This window comes from Sus scrofa, chromosome 8, assembly GCF_000003025.6.
Source record: "Sus scrofa isolate TJ Tabasco breed Duroc chromosome 8, Sscrofa11.1, whole genome shotgun sequence".
In the NCBI taxonomy this organism is placed as follows: Eukaryota; Metazoa; Chordata; class Mammalia; order Artiodactyla; family Suidae; genus Sus; species Sus scrofa.
In genome coordinates, this window is record NC_010450.4 from 43,170,961 (window position 1) to 43,195,233 (window position 24,273).

The following is a 24,273-nucleotide window of genomic DNA, read 5'->3' on the forward strand; positions in this document are numbered from 1 at the left end:
CCGTTTCTCTACACCCTCTCCAACATTTATTGTTTGTAGACATATTGATGATGGTCATTCTGGCCGGTATAAGGTGATAACTCCTAGTGGTTTTGATTTGTATTTCTCTAATAATGAGTGTTGTTGAACATCTTTTCATGTGTTTTTTGGCCATCCATATGTCTTCTTTGGAGAATTGTCCATTTAGATCTTCTGCCCATTTTTTGATGGGGTTGTTTGTTTTTTGGTATTGAGCTGCAGAAGGTGTTTATAAATTTTGGAGATTAATCCCTTGTCAGTTGCTTCATTTGCAAATATTTTCTCCCATTCTGTGGATTGTCTTTCCATTTTGTTTAGGGTTTCCTTTGCTGTGCAGAAACTTTTAAGTTTAATTAGGTCTCCCTTGTTTATTTTTGTTTTTGTTGTCATTACTCTAGGAGGCAGATCTGAGAAGATGTTGCTGTTGTTTATGTCAGAGTGTTTGGCCTATGTTTTCCTCTAAGAGTTTTATAGTATCTGGTCTTATATCTATGTCTTTAATCCATTTGGAGTTTATTTTTGTGTATGGTGTTAGGGAGTGTTCTCATTTCATTCTTTTATATGTGGCTGTCCAGTTTTCCCAGAACCACTTTTTGAAGGGGCTGTCTTTTCTCCATTGTATATTCTTGACTCCTTTGTCATAGATTAGTTGACTGTAAGTGCCTGGGTTTAATTTTGGGCTTTCTATCCTGTTCCACTGATCTATATTTCTGTCTTCAGTTTTGATGATTGTTACTTTGTAGTATAGTCTGAAGTCAGGGATCCTGATTCCTCCAGCTCCATTTTTCTTTCTCAGGATATCTTTGGCTATTCTGGGTCTTTTGTGCTTCCAAACAAACTTTAAAATATTTTGTTCTAGTTCAGTGAAAAATGTCCTTGGTAATTTTTTTTTTTTTGTCTTTTGTCCTTTCAGGGCCACACTTGTGGCATATGGAGATTCCCAGGCTAGGGGTCTAATGGGAGCTGTTGCTGCCAGCCTACATTGGAGCCACAGCAATGCCAGATCTGAGCTGAATCTGTGACCCAAATCACAGCTCATAGCAACGCCGGATCCTTAACCCACTGAGTGAGGCCAGGCATCAAACCCACAACCCCATGGTTCCCAGTCGGATTCGTTTCCTCTGTGTGACAACAAGAACTCCATGTCCTTGGTAATTTGATAGGGATTTCATTGAATCTGTAGATTGCCTTGGGTAGTATAGTCAGTTTGATAATATTGACTTTTCCAGTACAAGAGATGGTATACCTTTCCATCTATTTGTGTCATCTTTTATTTCTTTCATTAGTGTCTTATAGTTTTCAGAGTACAGGTATTTTGTCTCTTTAGGTAGGTTTATTCCTAAGTATTTTATCCTTTTTGATGTGATGGTAAATGACATTGCTTCCCTAATTTCTGTTTCTGATCTTTCATTATTAGTATATACAAATGCAGTTGATTTCTGTGTATTAATTTTGTATCCTGTGACTTTACCAAATTCATTGATGAGCTCTAATGGTTTTCTGATAGAGTCTTTAGGATCCTCTAGGTATAGTATCATGTCATCAGCAACCAGTGATATTTTTATTTCTTCCTTTCCAATTTGAATTGATTTTATTTCTTTTACTTCTCTGATTGCCATGGCTAGGACTTCCAAAACTATGTTGAATACTAGTGGCAACAGTGGACATCCTTGTCTTGTTCCTGATTGCAGTGGGAGTTCTTTCAGCTTTTTAGCAGTGAGAGTGGTGCTAGCTCTGGTTTTGTCATATATGCCCCTTATTATGTTAAGGTAGTTTCCTTCTATGCCCACTTTCTGAATTTTTATCAAAAATGGGTGTTGGATTTTGTCAAAGGTTTTTTCTGTGTCTATTGAGAGGATCATCTGGATTTTATTTTTTTTCAGTTAATGTGGTATATCACACTGATTAATTTGTTGATATTGAAGAACCCTTGTATCCCTGGGATAAATCCCACTTGATCATGATGTACAATCCTTTTAATGTATTGTTGGATTCTGTTTGCTAGTATTTTGGTGAGGATTTTGGCATTTATGTTCATCAGTGAAATTGGCCTGTAATTTTCCTTTTTTTGTGGTATTTTTCTGGTTTTGGTGTCAGGGTGATGGTGGCCTCTTAGAATGAGTTTGGGAGTGTTCCTTCCTCTGCAATTTTTTGGAATCATTTCAGAAGGATAAGTGTTAGCTCTTCTCTAAATGTTTGATAGAATTTGCCTGTGAAACCATCTGGTCCTGGATTTTTGTTTGTTGGAAGTTTTTTAATCACAGTTTCAATTTCAGTACTTGTGATTGGTCTGTTTTTTTTCTTTTTCCCTTATCTGAGTTATAGTTCTCTGTCTTTTCATTTCTATTTTTAGAGGTTTTGGGTATGGTGTCCTTTTTTCAGACAGTAGATTTGTTGCCTCTTGTGCTTGTGGCTGAAGTTGGTATGGGGGCTTGCTGCAGACTTCCTGATGGTGGGGACTGGTGCCTGCCCACTGGTAGGTGGGGCTGATTGCTATCTCTCTGGTAGGTAGGACTTTGTCTCTGGTGAGATTAAAGGTGGCTGTGTGCCTGGGGGGTCTTTGGGGGGTCTTTAGCAGCCTGTTTACTGATGGGTGGGGCCGTGATCCCTCCTGGATTATTGTTTCGCCTAGGGCTTCTCAGTGCTGATGAGCTGGGCCATAATTTCCCAAAATGGCCACCTCCAGAGAAACACAGGCTGATTATTATTCCCGAGAGCTTTGCTTCCAATGTCCTTCCCCCACAGTGAGCCACAGTCACCCCCTGTTTTCTCAAGAGATCCGCCAAGAATTGCAGTCAGGTCCAACCCAGATTCTTATGGAGCCTCTGCTTTGTGCTGGGTCCCAGTGTACATGAAAGTCTGCATGCACCTTTCAAGAATGGGGTGTCCATTTCCCCCAGTCCTGTGGAGCTCTGGAGCACAAGTCCCACTGGCCTTCAATGCCAGATGCTCTGGGGGCTCTTTCTCCCAATGCCAGATACCCAGGTGTGTGAACTTGACATGGGGCTCAGAACTCTCACTCCTGTAGGTGAGTCTCTGTGACACAGTTACTTTCCATTCTGTGGGCCTCCCACCTGGGAGGTTTGGGGTTCTTATATCACATAATCGCCCCTTCTACCTCTTGATGTGGTGTCCTCTTTGTCTTCTGAAGTCAGATGTCTTTTTGAAAGTTTCCAGTCCATTTGGTTGAAGGTGGTTCAGCATTTGGTTCTAATTTTGTTGTTTTTATGAAAGAAGTTGAACTCCAATCCTTCTATTCTTCCATCTGAATCCTGTCTTTCCATTTTGTGCTTTTTTAAATTATTCTTTGGTATATCCTACTAGAGAGATAGAATCAAATTATTGTGCTTGAAGCTTACTTGTAATGATTTCTCTCTGTGTGAAAATGCTATCAAATGGATACAAATTTCGAGTTGTTTCATTTTATTTTTAATTTTCAAATTAAAATATTTTATAATATTTGGTTCTGAAGTTAAATCAACAAAACAAGCTATATTCAAAGAAGTCTAAAATTTACCCTTTTCCTTCATCCTAGCCCTTCTCTTCCTCCTCAAAAGAAAACCCTTATAAAATTTAAATAATTATCTTCCCAGTACTTTTATTTATTAAAACCAAACATATACATATTTATTAAAAGCAAGTACATATTTTTTCTTAGATAACTATTGGCACATTACATGGACTTTCACCATCATGCTCTTCCTCTCCACTTGTTTTACATAACCGCATATTCTGGAGATTATCGCATAGCAGCTTATAGAGATGTTCTTTGCTCATGTTGACAGTTGCATCATACTCCATGGCATGGATTTATAATAGTTTATTCAATCATTCCCCAACTAATGGATATTTGGGGTTATTTCCAGTCTTTTATTATTACAAATTTTGCTTTTACAAATTTGAATTTTTCTATTTCTTTTTTTTTTTTTTTTTTTCGGTCTTTTTAGGTCTGCACCTGTGGCATAGGGAGGTTCCCAGGCTAGGGGTTGAATCAGATTTGTAGCCACTCTTCTACACCACAGCCACAGCAATACCAGGTCTGAGTTGCATCTGTAAACTACACCACAGCTCATAGCCACGCCAGATCCTTAACCCACTGAGTGAGGCCAGGGATAGAACCTGCATCCTCATGTATGCTAGTCAGATTCATTACCGTTGAGCCATAATGGGAACTTCTTTTTCGTTTTTTTTTTTCCCCCAGTGTATCTTTGGGATCAAAATCTAGAAGAGGAATTCTTTCATGAAAGTTAAAAGGATAAGGAATTTTTTTATATATTGCCAAATTCCTTTCCAAGGGTTTATACTGTTCTGGATACTTATCACCTTATATAAAGGAATCTGTGTTCTCCGCAGACAGTAGTAGAATAACCAGCTAAAATTTTGGATTTTGCCAATCTGGTTAGGTGATCTCTTTTATTTATTTATTTATTTTTTAATGGCTGCATCTATGGCATGTGGAAGTTCCCAGGCTAGGAGCTGAATCGGAGCTGAGCCAATCTGTGACCTCTTTGCAGCTTGCAGCAGTGCTGGATCCTTAACCCACTGAGCATGGCCAGGGATCAAATCTGCCTCCTCACAGAGACCATTTCATGTTCTTAACCTGCTGAACTGAAATGGGAAATCCCAATAGGTGATCTCTGAATATACCTTATATATGCATTTCTCTTATGGGAAAGTTTGAATATGGTTTTATATGCTTCACAGCTGCTTGCTTTTTTTCTCTGTAATCTGTCAGCTTAATATTTCTAGCACTTTTATAAGGTTGTTGGCCTCCCCCACCCCTGTTTCTTTAGAAGCTATTTATGTCATGAAGATATTAACCCTATGCCGCCAATATAATGCCTCCAAGCATTATTCCTGGGTGTCATTTGTCATTTTATTTTACTTCTTTTTTGCTCTGCACGGAGTTTAAAAATCTATTTGCATAATCAAATTATACACTTTTTTCCTTTATTGCTTCTAGATTTTGAGTCATGGTTAGGAAAATTTGACCTACTCTGAGATGACAGAAGAGCACAACTATGCTTCTTTTAGTATTTGTGTGTTTTTCCCCACCTCGTTTATTTCTCTGATTAATTTGGAATTTATCCTTGTGTATGCTTTAAAGAATTTTGGCGTTTTTCCACATGGCTATCCATTTAGCTTTACAGTCTCACATATCATATTTAATAGATTATTTTACGTTTACTTCTATTAAAATAATAGAGTTCCTGAAATATCAATTCTTCTTTTTACTCCCTGGGTTGTAGGTTTTAATTTGCTTTTACAGTTTATTTTTGACACAGCTGTTTGTCACAGTTGTAACAATTTTCTTTTGTTAATTGTCATCTATTTTCCATTTTTTTATCCTATAATCTTTTCCTCTTCTTTTTCATCTTAGTCCTTTCTCATCTTTTGACATCTCACTTCTATGCTTAACAGTCGACTGAAAATTTTTCTTGATATATACAAATTATTTTCATAAATAAGTTCTTTCTTTGAGCTTTATAATGTAATCCCTTCTTCATTTTGCTATTTCTCATCTCCCTTCTCATAAGTTCTAAGGGGTTTTATTTTTTCCTCTATTTTCCAAGATTTATTTTATCCAGACTAATTTTTTGTCATCTGTCAGAGTGGGAATTATGATTAGATTGTATGATGGCCAAATCCTCTTCTCAAATCTTTAACTTGAGAAAAGGTGTATGTGCATAGTTCTCAGTTTTGACATTCATCATTTGCAAATTAGCTATGTTTTGTTAGTCTGTTATCATCCTGCAGTATGTTTCTTTGACAATTCAAACAAAGGTATATGTAAACCTCTGGGATCCTGAGCATGTATTCCCAGATTTTCCTGTCTTCTACCCCCACCCAAAATATATTCCTACTAACACTAGAATTTTCCAGCAGCAAGATGTCCAGGATGGACTCCTCTGTCTGTTCAGATGCTTTACTGGAGTTGCAGACATTGTACAGATGTGCGAAGCTGCAGTAGTGGGTGGGAATAGAAAGGGTGGCTTTGGGTACAACTTTCTAGTTGCCCCAAAACTTAGCTCTTACACAGTAGTGAAAGAGATATATTATTTTGTGATGGGAGATGTGTGATATTTTCACACATTTTTCAAGACAATTTCTCATAAATTAAAATCTAGGTGATCTGTGAGATGAAATCTGGAAAACACTTTCTTAATTCAGTTCTATTTACTGTATTAGGTTGTAAATCTAATTTTGAATGTTGTCCTAAATTATCTTTTTTTTCCCCTGCTTTGTTCACATTTATGGTACTAGTATTTCCAGCTGGATACATTTTAAAATCAAAATCTCCTTTATGTGGAAAGGTGTACAAAACAATGCTTACTTTTTCCACCTAAAATTGGCCAAGACTATAGCCAAGGTATGAAAATTGGGTGAAATACCACAAGAGGTTTTATAATATTCTATTGCAAACAGTTGACTTTAGCCAACATCTATGAGAAATTTCCTACTTTGCGCCAGTGGTAATACATTCATGTCAATTTGTACCAGGAGAATATTGGAAGGTTGGGAAAACCAGCTGTGTAAATTTCTACATGGATTCATTTAAATGGTCAGGAGTGCATTCTAGGTATAATGCTGAAAAGAAAAATACATAGGCTTATTTCAACATTTCATTATGCATACTTTTCAAAGTACTTTTGAATTAATTAATAATGGGCTTTTAATCTAACAAACATCCTGTTATTCTTAGATATTTATTTAAATACCATGTAGTTTTTTTTTTTGTTGATGCTGGTGTCATTACTTACTAAGCTGAATCTTCAGTGTGGAGAAATGCATTATTATTAATCAAATGATGGAGAAATGTGTGTGGCCTTATTTGAGAAGCTATAAAACTTCCTTTTTGGAAGATCGGACACTACAAAAAAGGTGGTTAGGAGACAGTAGAGTTCTGTGATAAAGAGGGCAATGTTAACATGCAACTCTGATGCTACCTGCAGGACTAGAAAGAAAATCTAGTTTTCCTCATTGGCAAAGCACTTCTAGTGTTGTCTTGACAATTACAGGAGAAAATTCATTGGAAGTGATTAGCATTTTACAGAACATAGTAAGTATCCAAGAAAAGTTAACACCTTTGATAATTAGGTTGCAGGAGGAGTTTAGAATTGGTATTACCTTAAAGAACACAGATTAGTCAAACCTTCCCCCTCACAAATTAGCAATTTTCTGAAACAAGTAAGAAGAGTACTGTAAGTCTCCTCTGTTCATTCATTACCCATTCTGGAACAATTAGGTATTTAGTCCTGGAGATGAGGTGCAGAACAGGATAGAGGCTAAAATAGCATGAGAGCTAAAGGACATGGGGAGATTATCTAGCATAGTATGAATCAGTTATGAAGCTGATTCAGAAGACAGCAAATCGGCTCTGTGAGATCACCAGACATATGGCACCCACAGTGTGACAGCTGCCAAAGTATTGCCTGAATCGTTTCAAGGTGACAAGACTAGATGACATCCAATGTGATTTGGGTGTTCCCAAATGTTTTTCTTTTTCTTATCATGTAACTACAGAGATTACTGCTCTTAAACTGCGCCTAATTACATCCCACAGTATTCCATCAATTCCTCATACTCCCAAAACTGTATGAGTTCAAGATTCTCAACTAATTAAAAAAGCAAAGATATAAAATATGCAAGTTTTATGAGGATAAAGAACCTGATCGAGAAATTTGAAGGCCAGAGTTGTTCAGTACCTAAATAACATTTATATTAATTTCTGAGATATGAGGTATTTAATTCATGTGATAGGAAAATTTGAATGGTAAAATATCAAATGTGGTTTATTAATTAAAAATACTGAGATTTTAGTGTTACTAATCAACTCATCAGGAATGTATAAATATTTATAAAACTTAGGACAACAGAATTTTAGAAATTATTTAAAGCAATGATTCCCCAACTATGTCTCTTAGCATTTTAATAGATGCAATGTTTTGTGGTCAAATCAAATTCAGAAACACTGAGTTAAACTACATGGTTTCTTTACTCCTGGACATCTAAAAGTCCTTCAAATGAGAATTTCTTTATGAATTCCTAAATGTGATAGAATTACAATATTTGTGTTTCCTTAATTTATATAATCATAAAAGTCTTCGCTGTGGATCTTGAAGAATTAAGGTCTATGTTTACTTTTAGAAATATAAGTTGAATTCTTTATTTTATGTGACAGAACTAAAATCCAGGGTAATTAAGTGGCTAAGCAATGGCAGAGCCAGTACTAGAAATTGTAGATCTTAATCTTGATAAGTGATATTTTTCTTCTACTTCTTTAAAAACTGATATTTTAAATAATATGATGGTGAAGTAATGTTTTTTTTGTGAGACAGTTTTGTCATCATATTTTCCTATATCACAAATTATTTTTGTTAGTAGCTGGAAGTTTATTAAAATTCTTATGCTACTTAGGTTAAAATCTCCCTCCCTCTGCCACACACACACACACAATGTGTAAAATATTACTTTATAATGATTTCACTTAGCATTAACTGGCTTTATTCTAAAGCAGGAAAATGGAGTTTGTCACCTAATCCATATATTTAGAGCACAACTCATTGCATCACATTTTATTTTAAAATGTACTTGAAATTGCTTCTGAAAAGTGCAGAATGTCCACTGACATGGAAATGGATTGCACATGGCAATACACATGACCATCTGCCCAGGCAAAGTTGCCCTTTTTGTTGAGTTGAGTGGAAAGGTTAATTTCAACTTAGTTCTGTGTGTGGCTGGATAGTTCCCAGATGAAAACCAAACATAATGAAACATTTATTTAAAAATAAAGACTGCATAGTTAGTGTGTGTGCCCAGTGTGAGCCACATTAAGTACCTGTGTGAGTGAGTTCTCCTCATGAATAGGCTCAGGTGGCTGGGTGGAAGATAAGCTCCCCCTTGGGCCTATAGAGGGGCCTTAACAAGGAAGAATTCATTACTTATACTGTGGCAAAAAGTGGCAAAGGAATTGTGAACACTTTGCAATACAAAATCATGAGGCAAAACACCTGCTATGGAAGTTAATCTAAAATGGATACAACTGAAGTAACTAAGAATAGTCAGATTTTTTTTTCTTGAGCATTTCATCTAGAGTAACTTGACAGAACAATCTTAAAAAGAGATGTCAGGTGGAAGTGCTACATGTGCAACTGTGTATACAGAAAGCCAAGGTGGATGCTGAGATCATCAGAAATTGATATATTCTTGAATAGTTTATTTGTTTATTTTTGGCCACAGCTGTTGTAAGAGGAAGTTCCTGGGCCAGGGATCAAACCTGAATCACAGCAGCAATCACACCAGATCCTTAACATGCAGCACCACCAGAGAACTCCTTGAACAGTTTATTTTTGACAGCAGAACCACAAGCTATGATTTACATGTGTATACAAAATTCATATGGCATGTGCCACCCTGCCAGAAAAACACCATTTAAAACTAGAGCTAAATTCTAACAGTTCTCGGGAAGTAATGTGGATTTCACAGTCTGATGACAGATATAGAATATGGAATTATGACATCTGTTCACTTAACAGAATTCATTCTTTATTTGTTTACCTTTTAGTTTAAGAAAAGGCATACAATGCATATGTCCCTGGGAACATTTTCAATAACAAATAATATTTTGTAATGAGTTAGGAAAGAGCTGGGTTTTTCATGAATTGAAGTGAAAGCTTGATTAAGATAAATGCATCTTTCAATGAACCCTAGGTACACAGTTCATAGACAATAAAGAAAATGAGGAAATCTTTTGCTAAGAATGTCTAACTTCCATGTACTCCAACTTATAAAACAGATCAGGCAGCACAAAATTTGGCTAAACATTCACTATTCTGGGAGTTCATTGATAATCCTAAGACACCTAGCCTATAGTACAAAGATGCAAAGAATACACCAATTGCTTATTTCTTGATCCTAGACACAGACAAAGCAAAACTAAATGTACATATTCTGCATATTCTGTTTATTTTTCTTTTTATGGCCATACCTGTAGCATATTGATGTTCCCAGGCTAGGGGTAGAATCAGAGCTGCAGCAGAGGCCTATGTCACAGTCACAGCAACATCAGATCTGAGCCACATCTGTGACCTACACTGCAGCTTGCAGCAGTGCCAGATACTTAACCCACTGAGAGAGACTAGGGATCTATCCTGCAGGTTCACAAAGACTACATCAGGCCCTTAACCCACTGAGCCGCAATGGGAACTCCCAAGTTTTATTTTTTATGTATAATGTTATAATTTCTTTACATCATATTATTCATTCTAAATGCAAAGTAACTGGAAGATAGACAACTCATTACAAAATTATACAACGATAACTTCTGTGGTTTAGAAAGACTAGAGAGAAATAAGAAAGGAAGAAGGTCTAAGACAGCTCAGTATGGGGAAAATACCCTAGATTTTGGTTTCAACAGTTTGGCATGGTAAGATTTCAAAAATTTATATGACCTCCATTATCCTGTACCTTGTATTGAGTACATCTTTCTATTGTCTAATTCTGTTGCAAAATATAAAACAGGTCTAGAGAATGTTTATTTTTTAATATAGCCAATAAAGCAAATAATCAGTACAGTAATATCTCATCTTGAAAGTACTTAAAGGAGATTTCAGATTTCTCAGATATATTGCAATTATTTATAAACATAGGGTAGTACTATTCTGTATTTTACTCTAGAAAATCAGGTTAATACATTATTGTATCAAAGTGAATATCAATTGAGATGGTAGAAAAATTTATGTAAACCTATAGTTATATAACATATAGCATATATAATAATAAACAGTATATATAATTCTAATATGTATATATTGTATATAATGTGTATATATGTATATTTTGTGTATATAGTATATGTATATATAATACATGTATAACGTGATATAAATAATGTGTTTATTTATTATGTACATGTTATAAAATGTGCATATAATATGGATACCTCATTCAAGCTAATGATTGAGTGACAATGCATACTTTTCATTTTATATTAATTTCTTAGTACTTCAGCAAACAAAGAAATGGTAAACATTAGAGTATTGCATAACTCTGACATGGCAGTCCTATTAAATGGAATGTAAAATCAAATAACAAACTCCATAATATTCTCCAGTTGAGCTTAATATATTCAATCATTTATTCAACATTTTCATTCATTCATTTAAAAAACATTTTTTCAAGTACTTACTCTTTTCCAGGATTTGTGTTAACTGCTCCCTACTTTAGGTAAATTACAATTAATATACAAAATAGTGACTTTGCAGATTTTTAATCCCTGTTTTAAAGTTTCCAATGAAAGGGATTTTTACACAAAATTAGAAGTTTTTACTACTAGGATTCCTAACTTTTAAAAAAACAAATGATAACTCAGCCTTCCAAAATGTTTTGCTAACAATAGGGGAACACTTCACATTAGAACAGTTTGGAGATACCTTAGAAATCTATACATAGAACTTCCATATGACCCCACAATCCCACTCTTGGGCATCTATCCAGACAAAACTCTACTTAAAAGAGACACATGCACCCGCATGTTCATTGCATCACTATTCACAATAGCCAGGACATGGAAACAATCCAAATGTCCATCGACAGATGATTGGATTCGGAAGAGGTGGTATATATACACAATGGAATACTACTCAGCCATAAAAAAGGATGACATAATGCCATTTGCAGCAACATGGATGGAACTAGAGAATCTCATAAATCTCATACTGAGTGAAATGAGCCAGAAAGACAAAGACAAATACCATATGATATCACTTATAACTGGAATCTAATATCCAGCACAAATGAACATCTCCTCAGAAAAGAAAATCATGGACTTGGAGAAAAGACTTGTGGCTGCCTGATGGGAGGGGGAGGGAGTGGGAGGGATCAGGAGCTTGGGCTTATCAGACACAACTTAGAATAGATTTACAAGGAGCTCCTGCTGAATAGCATTGAGAACTATGTCTAGATACTCATGTTGCAACAGAAGAAAGGGTGGGGGAAAAAATGTAATTGTAATGTATACATGTAAGGATAACCTGACACCCTTGCTGTACAGTGGGAAAATAAAAAAATAAATAAATTAATTAAAAAACACTAACTTAAAAAAAAAAGAATGATTAGAAACAAATAAAACATTTCAGATTTTGAGATTTACAACAAGTGGTTTTAAATGGTATTTTTTTTTTCCACAAAGGTGACATTCTTTTAGAGAATGGAAAAAAAACCAAATGGACAAATAAATATCATGAAATGGCTTATTCAATTACTTGAACATCATACAGTTCTTACTTAGCAAAAACTTTCATGAGTTAATTGTAAATGAATTAGAAACATATGGATTAGATTTCTTTTGAAACATATATGGGTTTAAAATTAAATATAAAAAGTCCTTGGCAAGTGGATTTTAGATTTTATTTTACCGAAAACGTTTGAATAATAGTTCAAGATGTTCAATGAAACCCAAACACAGCTGGGTTCCTCTATCCTTAGTAATTATAGAATTACTGGGCATAAGATGAAACCATATCCTTAGCAAGCATTCACCAAATACCCAGTGAAAATACAAATAGACAGATAGTAACTAGATTAAGAAGTTTTTAGTGAAAATTGCATTCCTTTCATGCTTGAAGTACCATGAAATCAAATTAATTTCAAAATATCAATGACACAATATATTAGGGAAACATTAGCTTAAGCGTTTCTTTTTGATGCAGTCATATATTTAAATTGACCCAATGCTTATAAAATTTTATAGCAATTAAACCTTTGTTAAATTCTACTAATTTTAGTGAGAACTCTGAGAAAATGAAGTCACCATAGTCTCCCTTCCATGAAATCCTGCTGATGGCTTCAAAACAAGAATTTCAATTTCTTGGGAAAAGATTTTTTTATTATTGATATATTTGATATAGTTTTGCTTCACATGTCTTCCCTTTTCTGAAGGTTTTCATTTTATTATACTTAATTATCCATCAATTAATATTATGGAATCCCAGTAAATAAGATTTTAGATAGGATTGCTTATCATTAAGTTTCTCAATTCCTAGTAGACAGAAATTTCCTTATTTTTGTATCCCTCACACTCTTGGGCATAGAGAAATTGCTTAGATGATATAATTGCTTAGACAAACATTTTCCAATAGAAATATGATGTGACAAAAAATATAATTTAAATTTTTCTAGTATTAGCATTTAAAATCAGATGAAATTAGGATGTCCAAGATGGCAAATTATGAAAACCCAAAGCTTACTTCCCTCTACAAAAACTGCAACTACTTACAGAGTAACTATCTATGAAAATGACCAACAGATTAGAAGAAAAGATTTTTCACAACTAAGGATATAAAAAAGGAATGACAACAAGTCAGAGGGGAGGCATGGAGATGCAGTATAGTCAAGAGCCACACGGCCAGGTATGTGACCCACAAATGGGAGGATAATTACAATTGCAGAGGTTCTTCCCAAAGAGTGAGGGCTCCAAGCTCCACGCTGAGCTCCCAACTTGGGATTCTACATTGGGAAGACAAGTCCCCACGACATCTGGCTTTTAAGACCATTTGGGCTTATATACTGAAGAGCCAGAAGGCTGTTGGAAACAGAGACTCCACTTTTAAAAGGTACACAAAAAATCTCACACAGTCTGAGATCCAGTGCAGAGGCAGTAATTTAAAAATAGCCTGAGTCAGACCCACATACTAATCTTGGAGAGCCTCCCAGAGAGCCAGGAGACAACTGGGATTCCTGCTGGAGGCATAGATGCTGGCAGCAACCATTTTGGGACCTTATTATACCATGAGGGCACCAGTGCTGGCAAACACGATTTTGGAGTCCTCCGCCTAGCCTATTAGTGCCAGAGGCTTACCTCCCACCAAACAGTTGGCACCAATCCCAGCCCAACTGGCCCCAAAGCCAGCAACTGCAAGAGTCAGCTCCATCCAGCAACAGGCCACTCCAATCCCAGGAAAACTCAAGCTATGAATCCACCTGTACCAGGACAAGATTGCACTCATCAGTAGGCTGGCAACCACAACATGAGATAGAGCCTGGCATTCAAGTGGGCTGGGGGCCAGCTCTTCCTACCAGAGTGTACATCCTTGCCACCAGATAAGAGTGCACACAGTCCACACAGGGGACACCACCAGATTATATAGCTATAGTGACCAGAGGGGAGAGTGATGCTTGGACCCACAGACTCCTCCATAAATAAAGCTATTTCTACAACACCAGGAAACGTAACTGACCTACCCAATACATAAACACAGAGAATTAGGCAAAATGAGGAGATGAAGGAATATATTCCAAACAAAGGTACAAGACAAAAAACCTCAGAAAAAGAACTAATAAAGCAGAGATGAGCAATTCTCTTAAAGAGTTCAAGATAATGATTATAAATATGCTCAATGAACATGAGTAAAGAATTAATAATGCAGAGTGAATTTTAACAAAGAGTTAGAAAATATAAAGAAACACCAAACATGCCGGACGAAAAAAAAAAAAAAAAAAAAAAAAAAAAAAAAAAAAAAAAAAAAAAAGAAACACCAAACAGCTGAAGAACACAGTGACTGAAATAAAATATACACTAGACAGAATCAACACTAGATTTGATAATACAGAGGAATGAATCAGTGAACTGGAAGATGGAGTAGTGGAAACCACCCAAGCTGGACATGAAAAAGAAAAATGGAACTTACGAAAATGATTATAGTTCAAGAGAGCTCTGAGACAATATCAAGGTTACTAACATTTGCATTGTAGGGGTCCTAGAAAGAGAAGACAGAGGGGCAGGGAACTTATTTGAAAAAACAATAGCTAAGAACTTTCTTAAAATTGGGAAAGGAGACAACCAAGTCCAGGAAGCACAGAGTCCAAACAGAGAGTCCAAACAAGTTAAGCACAAAGAGGTCCACAAAAAGGCACACTGTAATTAAACAGCAAAACTGGAGTTCCTGTTGTGGCTCAGCAGGCTAAGAAGAACCCAACTAGTATTCATGAGGATGTGACTTTGATGTGTCTCTCAGTGGGTTAAGGACCTGGCATTGGCATGAGCTATGATGTAGGTCACAGAGGTGGATTGGATCCTGTGTTGCTGTGGCTGTGGTGTTGGCCATCAGCTGCAGCTCCAATTTGACCCCTAGCTTGGGAACTTCCATATGCCACAAGTGCGGCCCTAAAAAAGAACAATGAATAAATGAACAAATGAATGAATAAAGAGCAAAACTTAAATGTTAAGAGAGAATCTTAAAAGCATTAAGAGAAATGCAATAATTATGTACAAGGGGAGCTAACGTAATGCTATAAAACTGACTTCTCAACAGAAACTGCAGGACAGAAGGGACTGACACAAGATATTTAAAGTGATGAGAGGAAAAACTTACAACTAAAAATGCTCTACCCACCAAGATATTATTATATTTGATATTTGAATGAGAGATAATTTTACAGACAAATAAACAGTAAGATAATTCAGCACCACTAAACTGGACTTTTAAGAGGTGTTTCTCTAAGGGAAAAAGAAAAGACTACAACTAGAAATATGAAAATTACCAAAGTAAAAATCTCATTGATAAGGACAAATATGTATAGAAAGATAGTTGGTCAAGCACTTATAAAGCTAAAAGGAAGATTAAAAGGCAAAAATAGTAAAAAAAAAAAATCTGTATTTGTAATAAGTAGTAAAGTAATACACAAAATAAAAATATGTAAAAGGTGATGTCAAAATGTTAAGTGTTAGGGAAGGGAATAAAAATGCAGTGTTGTAAGAATGTGTTAAATCATCAACTTAAAATGATTGTATTAATATACAGATAAATATGTTTTATATATATAAGCCCCATGGTAACCACAAATCAAAAACCTATAATAGATACAGACACACACAAAAAGATTCTAAACATAAAGCTGATGATAGTCATCAAATCACAAGAGAGCAAAACAAAAAGGGGGGGGCAAAAAAACCTACAAAAACACCCCCCCAAAATTAAAAAAATAACAAGTACCTACCTATTATAAGCACTTGAAACAAGTTTGAATGCTTCAATAAACAGACAAGTACTGTATGAATGATAAAAAGACAATATCTATGTATATGTTGCCTATAAGAAACACACTTCAGATCTAAAGTCACACACAGACTAAAAATTGAGGTAAGGGAAAAAGGTATTCTATGCAAATGCAAATGAAAAGAAAGTTAGGGTAGCAATAATTATACCAGAAAAAAAAAATGGATTTTAAAACTAGACTGTAACAAGAGACAAAGAATGATAATACATAATGATATAATTATCAATCCAACAAAACGTTATAATAATTGTAATATAGATGCACCCAAAATAGGAGCACCTAAATACAAAAGAAAATATTAATAAATATAATGGAAGAAATTGACAGTAACATAATAATAGTAGGGGATGTTAACATCCCACTTACATCAATGGACAGATCATCCAAACAGAAAGTCAGTAAAGAAACACTGGCCTTAAATGACACTTTAGACAAGATGGATACACACACACACACACACACACACACACACACACACACACACACACACACATATATACACACACATATATATATATGATATTTTATTTAAAAGCAAATAATACAAATTCTTATCAAGTACACAATGAACATTCTCCAGGATAGATCACACACTAGGCCACAAAACAAGTCTCAATCAATTTAAGAATAGTAAAATTATATTAAGTATCTTTTCTGACCACATAATATAAGATTTGAATCAAACTACAAGGAAAAAATGCTACAAAAAACACAAACACATGGAAGTTAAACATCTGCTACTAAACAACCAATGGGTCACTGAAGAAATCAAAGAGAAAATTTTAAAAATATGTAGAGACAATAAAAATGGCAACACCATGGCCCCAAATCTATGGAACACAGCAAAGGCAATTCTAAGAGGGAAGTATATAGCAATACAAGCTTACCTCAGGAAACAAGAGAAATCCCAAATAATCACACCTAAAGAAATTAGAAAAAGAAGAGCAAATAAAACTCAAAAGTTAATAAACATCACAGCAGAAATGAAATAGTGACTTAAAATAATGGAAAAGATCAATGAAACTAAAAGCTGATTCTTTGAAAATATAAGCAAAATTCATTCACCTTTAACCATACTCATCAATAAAAGAGAAAAACCCCAATAAATAAAATTAAAAATGAAAGAGAAGTTACAGTGGACAACACAGAAATACAAGGGATTATAAGAGATTATAATGAACAACAATATGCTAATTAAAAATGGACAACCTGGAAAAAATATATAAATTCCTAGAAATAAATATCCTAAGACTGAGCCAATAAGAAATAGAAAGTATGAACAAACCAATTACCAGGAATGAAATTGAATCACTCATAAAAAAATATTCCAGGAGTTCCTGTCGTGGCGCAGTGGTTAACGAATCCGACAAGGAACCATGAGGTTGTGGGTTCGATCCCTGCCCTTGCTCAGTGGGTTAAGGATCCGGCGTTGCCATGAGCTGTGGTGTAGGTCGCAGACATGGCTCGGATCCTGCGTTGCTGTGGCTCTGGTGTAGGCTGGTGGCTACAGTTCCGATTCGACCCCTAGACTGGGAACCTCCATATGCCACGGGAGCGGCCCAAGAAAAGGCAAAAAAAAAAAAAGACAAAAAAAAATATTCCAAAAAATAAGAGTTCAGGACCAGATGGCTTCACAGGTGAATTTTTCCAAATACTTAAAGAAGACTTAATTCCTATTCTTCTCAAACTAGTCCAAAAAACTAAAGAGGAAGGAATACTTCCAAAGGTATTTTATGAAGCCATCATCACCCTGATGTCAAAATCAGATGAAGATGCTCCCCAAAAAGAAAACTGGCCTGATGAACATAGAAGCAAAAACCATCAACAAAATATTAGCAAGCTGAATCCAACAATATTTTCAAAGGATTGTACATGAAAATTGAATGGGACTTATTCCAGGGATTCAAATTGGTCAATGTGATACAGCACTTAAACTGAAGAATAAAAATCCTGTGACCATCTCAATAGCTTTTGACAAAACTCAGCATCCATTTGTGGTAAAAATTCTCAACAGAGTGGGTATAGAGGGAACATACCTCATCATAATAATGGTCATATATGATAATCCTACAGTCAACACCATCCTCAGTGGTGAAAAGCTAAACATTTTTCCTCTGAAATCAGGAATAAACCAAGATGCCCATTTTTGCCACTTTCATTCAGCATAGTGTTAGAAGTCTTAGCCATAGAAATTAGTCAAGTAAACTAAAGTCATCCAAATTAGAACAGAAAAATAAAGTTGTCACTATTTGCCTATGACATAATACTATAGAGAGAAAATCCTAAAGCCACCAAGGATTATTTTACTAATAAATGAATTTAGCCACATTGCAGAATACAAAATTAATATACAGAAATCTGTGAAGATTCTGTACACTTAACAATTAAATATCAGAAAGAGATAGTAAGAAAACAATCTCATTTATAATTGCATCACGGAGTTGCCATCGTGGCTCAGTGGTAATGAACTCAACTAGTGTCCATGAGGACTCAGGTTTGATCCCTGGCCTTGCTCAGTAGGTTAAAGATCTGGTATTGCTGTGAGCTGAAGTGCAGAAAAAAAAAAAAAAAGAAAAAAGAAAGCACTAATTAGAAAAGATACATACATCCTAAAATTCATTGCAACATTATTTATAATTGCCAAGTTATGGAAGCAACCCAAATGTCTATCAACAGATGAGTGAATATGTACAATAGAATACTGCTCAACCCTAAAAAGAAATGAAATTATGCTACTTGGAATAACAGATAGAATTGGAGGGTATTGTGCTAAGTGAAATAAGTCAGAGAAAGGAAAACAAGTATTGCATGATATTTCTTAATGTGGGATCTTTTAGATTTAGTTTTTAAATAAAGCAAACTAGTGAGTATAACAAAAAAGAAACAGACCCAGAAATATAGAGAACAAACAGTCTTTACCACTGGGGAAGGGAAAGGGATTGGGAAGTCTAGGTGTAAAGAATTAAGAGGTATAAACTGCCATGTTTAAATAAATAAATAAACAAACAAATAAACAAGGTACATGGATATAAGTACAACACAGGGAATGTAGCTGATATTTTACAATAACTATAAATGGAATATGGTTTAAAAATTATGAATTACTATGTGGTACCCCTGAAACACATGTAAAATTGTGTGTCAACTATGACTTAATAAAAACTTAAAATAAATCAATTATTAAATGAGGATAAAAAAAACTATGAAAAAATGTGTTCTAATGGCATATTTAAAATTCTGTGTCCCAGTATTATAAAATATACATGCTTAAGTACTTTTTAAAATTGAGGAACATAGGTTAGTTAGTCTCAGTAAATATCAGAAAGTAGATTTCATAAAGACCACATACCTTGAAAAAAAAGAAATCTCTTTTGAATGTAAGAAATAAGTAATAAAATTTCAAAATTCCTAAATATTTCAAAATTAGAAAATATACTTCTAAATAATCCAGATGTTAAAGAAAATATTATAATGGATAGTTAAACACACTTATAATTGAAATAATAAGAAAAATACATTTTGGGAAATACAGAGAAAATTGTAATAGAAAGGAAAATTATAGCTTTAAGTACTTAAAAAAAGACACTGAAAATTAATAAGCTGTCCAATTTAAGAAGTTAGGGGAGAAAAGCAATAAAGTAAATCCAAAGGAATTTGAAGGAAAGAAATAATAAATATATGATATAAAATCAGTAAAATAGAAAACAGGAATACATTAGAGAAGTTCAACAAAAGAAAAATGTATTTATTAAAAAAAAACTTTGTGAGACCAGTGAGGAAAAATATTTAGATGGAATTATGACTTTGTTAAATCAACACCTATAAAGTGGTGCACAGAGTACTGGATGGAGAGCTGGAATTTTAACAACAGACCATAAGGGTCATTGAAGCAGAGAAGTCTGTTACTCACAGGTCCTGGAGGGCACAAACAGAGGTCAAGCAGTGTGCAGAGTGAGAGACAGGAACTGGGCTACATAGTTTTACTAGGTTTTGGTCAATTCAAACCAAAAGACCATGATTTTGGTAAGCCCCAGGAGATCTTATCTACAGGGTCTTATCTAAACAGGACCTGGGTGGCAGACTGTTAACCACAAGGGCTATTGGGGAGTCATGTCAAGAACTTCCATTTGCTTTGACTTTGCACTGCCATTCAGGTGTGCACTTTGTTCACATACAGGGCTGGTGTCAGCTTAAGGCCTCTGAAGTCCACTTGGTCACACAAAATGCACCCCTGGCAGCAATACTGTAGGGCAGCTTAGCTAAACTCTGAAGGTATAAATGAATAAAATCATGCTTAGAAGGGAGACACAGATATGAGATTAAAAAGACAATGTTAGAATATAATCAGAAACTTGGCAAATAAATTTGAATGCTTAGATGAAATGAATGAATTTACAGAATAATATTAAATAAAAAGCCTGAATAATGGGAGTTCCCTTTGTGGCCCAGCAGTAAACAAACCTGACTAACATCCATGAGGATGCGGGCCCAATCCCTGGCCTTACTCTATTCGTTAAGGATCCAGCGTTGCTGTGAGCTGTGGTGTAGGCCAGCAGCTACAGCTCCGATTCAATGCCTAGCCTGGAAACTTCTATATGCCACAGGTGAGGCCCTTAAAAACAAAACAAAACAAAACAAAACCCTAAATAGTGCTATAATTATTAATGAACTTGAAGCAATAATTAAAATCTTTCTACAAAGAATATACCAGGATCAAATCATTTTATAGGATAGTTTTACTAAAACTTTCAAGGAAACAGATTCTTCTCTTTTTTTTTTGGTCTTTTTTTTAGGGCCTCACCTGCGGCCTATGGAGGTTCCTCAGCTAGGGGTCAAATCGGAGCTGTTGCTGCTGGCCTACACCACAGCAACAGCCACAGCCACAGCCACACAGGATCTGAACCTTGTCTGCGACTTACACTACAGCTCATGGCAACGCTGGATCCTTAGCCCACTGAGCAAGGCCAGGGACCATACCCACAACCTCATCGTTCCTAGTCAGATTCGTTTCCACTGCACCATGGTGGGAACTCCCAGATTATTATAATCTTATATAAACTGTCCAGAAAACAAACTAGAGATACTTCCTCATATATTCAATGATGTAAGAACTGAAAAGGAAATTTGTAAGCCCATTTTACTCATACAAATTTTTGGAGAAAAGCTTAAAAAATAACAGCAATCTGAAACCCGCAAAGTAGGGGGAGAAGAAATAATAAACCAAGATTCCTACAACCTAATATAATATAATATACCATACCTAGAATGAAAGATTAGTTAAATTTTAGAAAATCTGCAAATGTCTTTCATGAGATTAACCAATAAAGGGAGGAAAATATACAAGACTACATTATTGTGAAAATAAATAATTGATTATTATTTAACATCCTATAATTATCTATATATGTACATATCTATATAAAAATCTGCGAAAATTATTATACAAAATAATATAGGTCAGCAAAATGGTCAGACATAGAATCAATATACAAAAGTCAATTACATATTTATACAACAAGGAAAAAATACAAAAAGTTAATTTAAGTAACACCATTTACTTAGCAACGAAACTGCAAAGTATCAAATATTAACAAATATTTAACAAAAGAGTTGCCAGATTTTAACAGAGTAAAGGATAAATTTTTACTTAAAAAATTACAGAAGACTTTAAAAAGAGAAGAGCTGGCCTATTTTCATGACTAGCAAAGTAATATATGAGATGTAATTCCACCAATTGAGTCACAAATTCATTAGTAACTCCATTAAAATTTCAATAGTATTTTTCAGGAAATTTTCATGTTTTTTTTTTTTAAATTATATGGAAGAGCACATACCTGAGTTGCCAGCTAAAATGGGGTGGGGGGTAATATGAAAGAGGAACTTCCTACAATATAAATAGCCTTATTGTAAAACCATAGTAATTAAAATAAGTGTAGAACTGGCACAGAGACAAATTAACCAATGGGAGATACTGGAAAGCCCCAGACAGATCCACATGTACAAGGGATGTTACTATTGTCACAGGTACCATAACAGACCAGTGAAGAAAGGCAAAACTTTGAAAAAAACTGAGCTGGGAAAAAGAGTTGACAGTGTCGTTTCCTGCAAACCTGGTCAGTATTGTTTCTCCAAGGTATTCCTGAGTTGCAAAATTTTGAGTCTTTAAGGAGCAATAGATTGTCTTCCCTCACTGGATATATTTTCCCCATGTATATGATTGTGCATCAATTAACCTTACATGTTTGCCATTGTCTTCACCAAAGCCTGCAGAAGAGCAATAACAGGTGATGGAGATAAGAGTTGAGAATTGTTTTAAAGGACAGCCAGTTGGGGAGTTCGTGTCATGGCTCAGTGGTTAGCAAACCCAACTAGCATCCATGAGGATGAGGGTTCAATCCCTGACCTCACTCCATGGGTTAAGGATCTGGTGTTGCCATGAGCTGTTTTATAGGTCACAGACATAGCTCAGAACCCACGTTGCTGTGGCTGTGGTGTAGGCCAGCGGCTACCCCTAGCCTGGGAACATCCATATGCCATGGGTGTGGGCTAAAAAGACCAAAAAAAAAAAAAAAAAAAAAAAGGGGACAGCCAATTGGAAAATATCTTTATTTCCCCAGACTGTAGCTGGTTTAATCAGCAATACTTTCTGTCCAAGTGTTCAGATTAAATTATTTTTCCATTAACTGTCTGAACACAAAATTCATGTGGTGTATAAAATCCCATGGTGTTAGCTAAGATATGACAGTTTAAAAGAAGCTTTGGTAATTCCTTAATATGCACCATAAAAATAAATAGGACAGAATGAAGGAACTCACCCTAATATACTTTTAAATGTGTGGTATTTCTTGTTGTTAAATAGAACAGAATGAAGGAACTCACCCTAATATACTTTTAAATGTGTGGTAAATTCTGTATCTATTTTGCACACAGCAAAATGTGCTATTAAATATTATTTATGTACTTGACAAATTCTCAAGTATAGCATCAGTCTTGCTAAAATACCCATTGGCATGACTTTGCACTTCCAAATTTAGCATTATGGCTGATAGCATTTTTCCTGGTCTCTCAAAAAGTGACCAGACAAAATTTCACTGCATCCATTTCCAAAAGATCTGATTCTTATATTCCCCTTTTTAGAAAGTAAATTCCCTGAGTATGAAACAAACAACAACAAAAAAAAACCCCTCAGATACAAACTTTCACCTTATCAGGTTTTAGGAGAGGAAAAAATAAGTATGTAAATATCATCCAGTTACTGTTAAAATAATTATGTCACTTGGAGGGATTAATGTAAAATGAAGTTTAGCTTGAGAAAAATTGTATATGTATATCTAGACTGTAAGAGCAACTTGGAAATTCAAATATTTTCATTAATTTTATGTAATGACAGTGAACATGGAATTTTACAATCTCTCCTGATCTTAAACTTTTTATGTCATGAGACACACAGGAAGAGCTCTCTTGATCTTAAACGTTTTATGAAAAGGAAGGGTGAGTGGAGATAAATATTTTAATAGCATTAATTTTAAAGGATATTTTCAAGCATAGAGTCATTAGAAGGCAACCAAAGTTAAAATTAAAGCACATATGAATATTATCAGTGATGGAAATTAAACTGATATTGCTTAATTGATATTGCTTAATATGATAGTAACTTAGATTTTTAAAGTAAATATTGCAATGACAAAAAAAATGAGTAAGGGATAGATTAATATTTAAATGTCAGCCTCTTATTTTTCCAAATTGAATACAAACTTTGTTTTGGCTCTAAATTTCCATTTCAGTATCTACACTGTCATGCTCATTTTTAAAAATAGGAACATAATTCTGTGCCAAGAAGCAAGGGCAAGGCCAAACCTTGAAAAAATCTATAAAATCATGTTTAGGAAAGAATTGAATTTCTTATAAATGTCAAAAGCTGTGAGGAGTAGTAATTTAAAAATAATCACAACAGATCTTCTACTGCTTTGCTTATAAGATCTGAAATACCCTGAAGCCACTGTGGCCAAGAATAGATTTATATCTGAAAATCAAGTCATCATCTTCACTTACATTTACACACAAAAATACTGGTTTGTGGTTTGAGGCAGTGTATCAGCTTAAGCACTGTACACATGACTTTGGGTGTCCTGATCAAGAATATATCAGTTTCTAGCTCTATACTGCCCAGTCCTTTTCTCTCACAGCATAGCCTCAAGA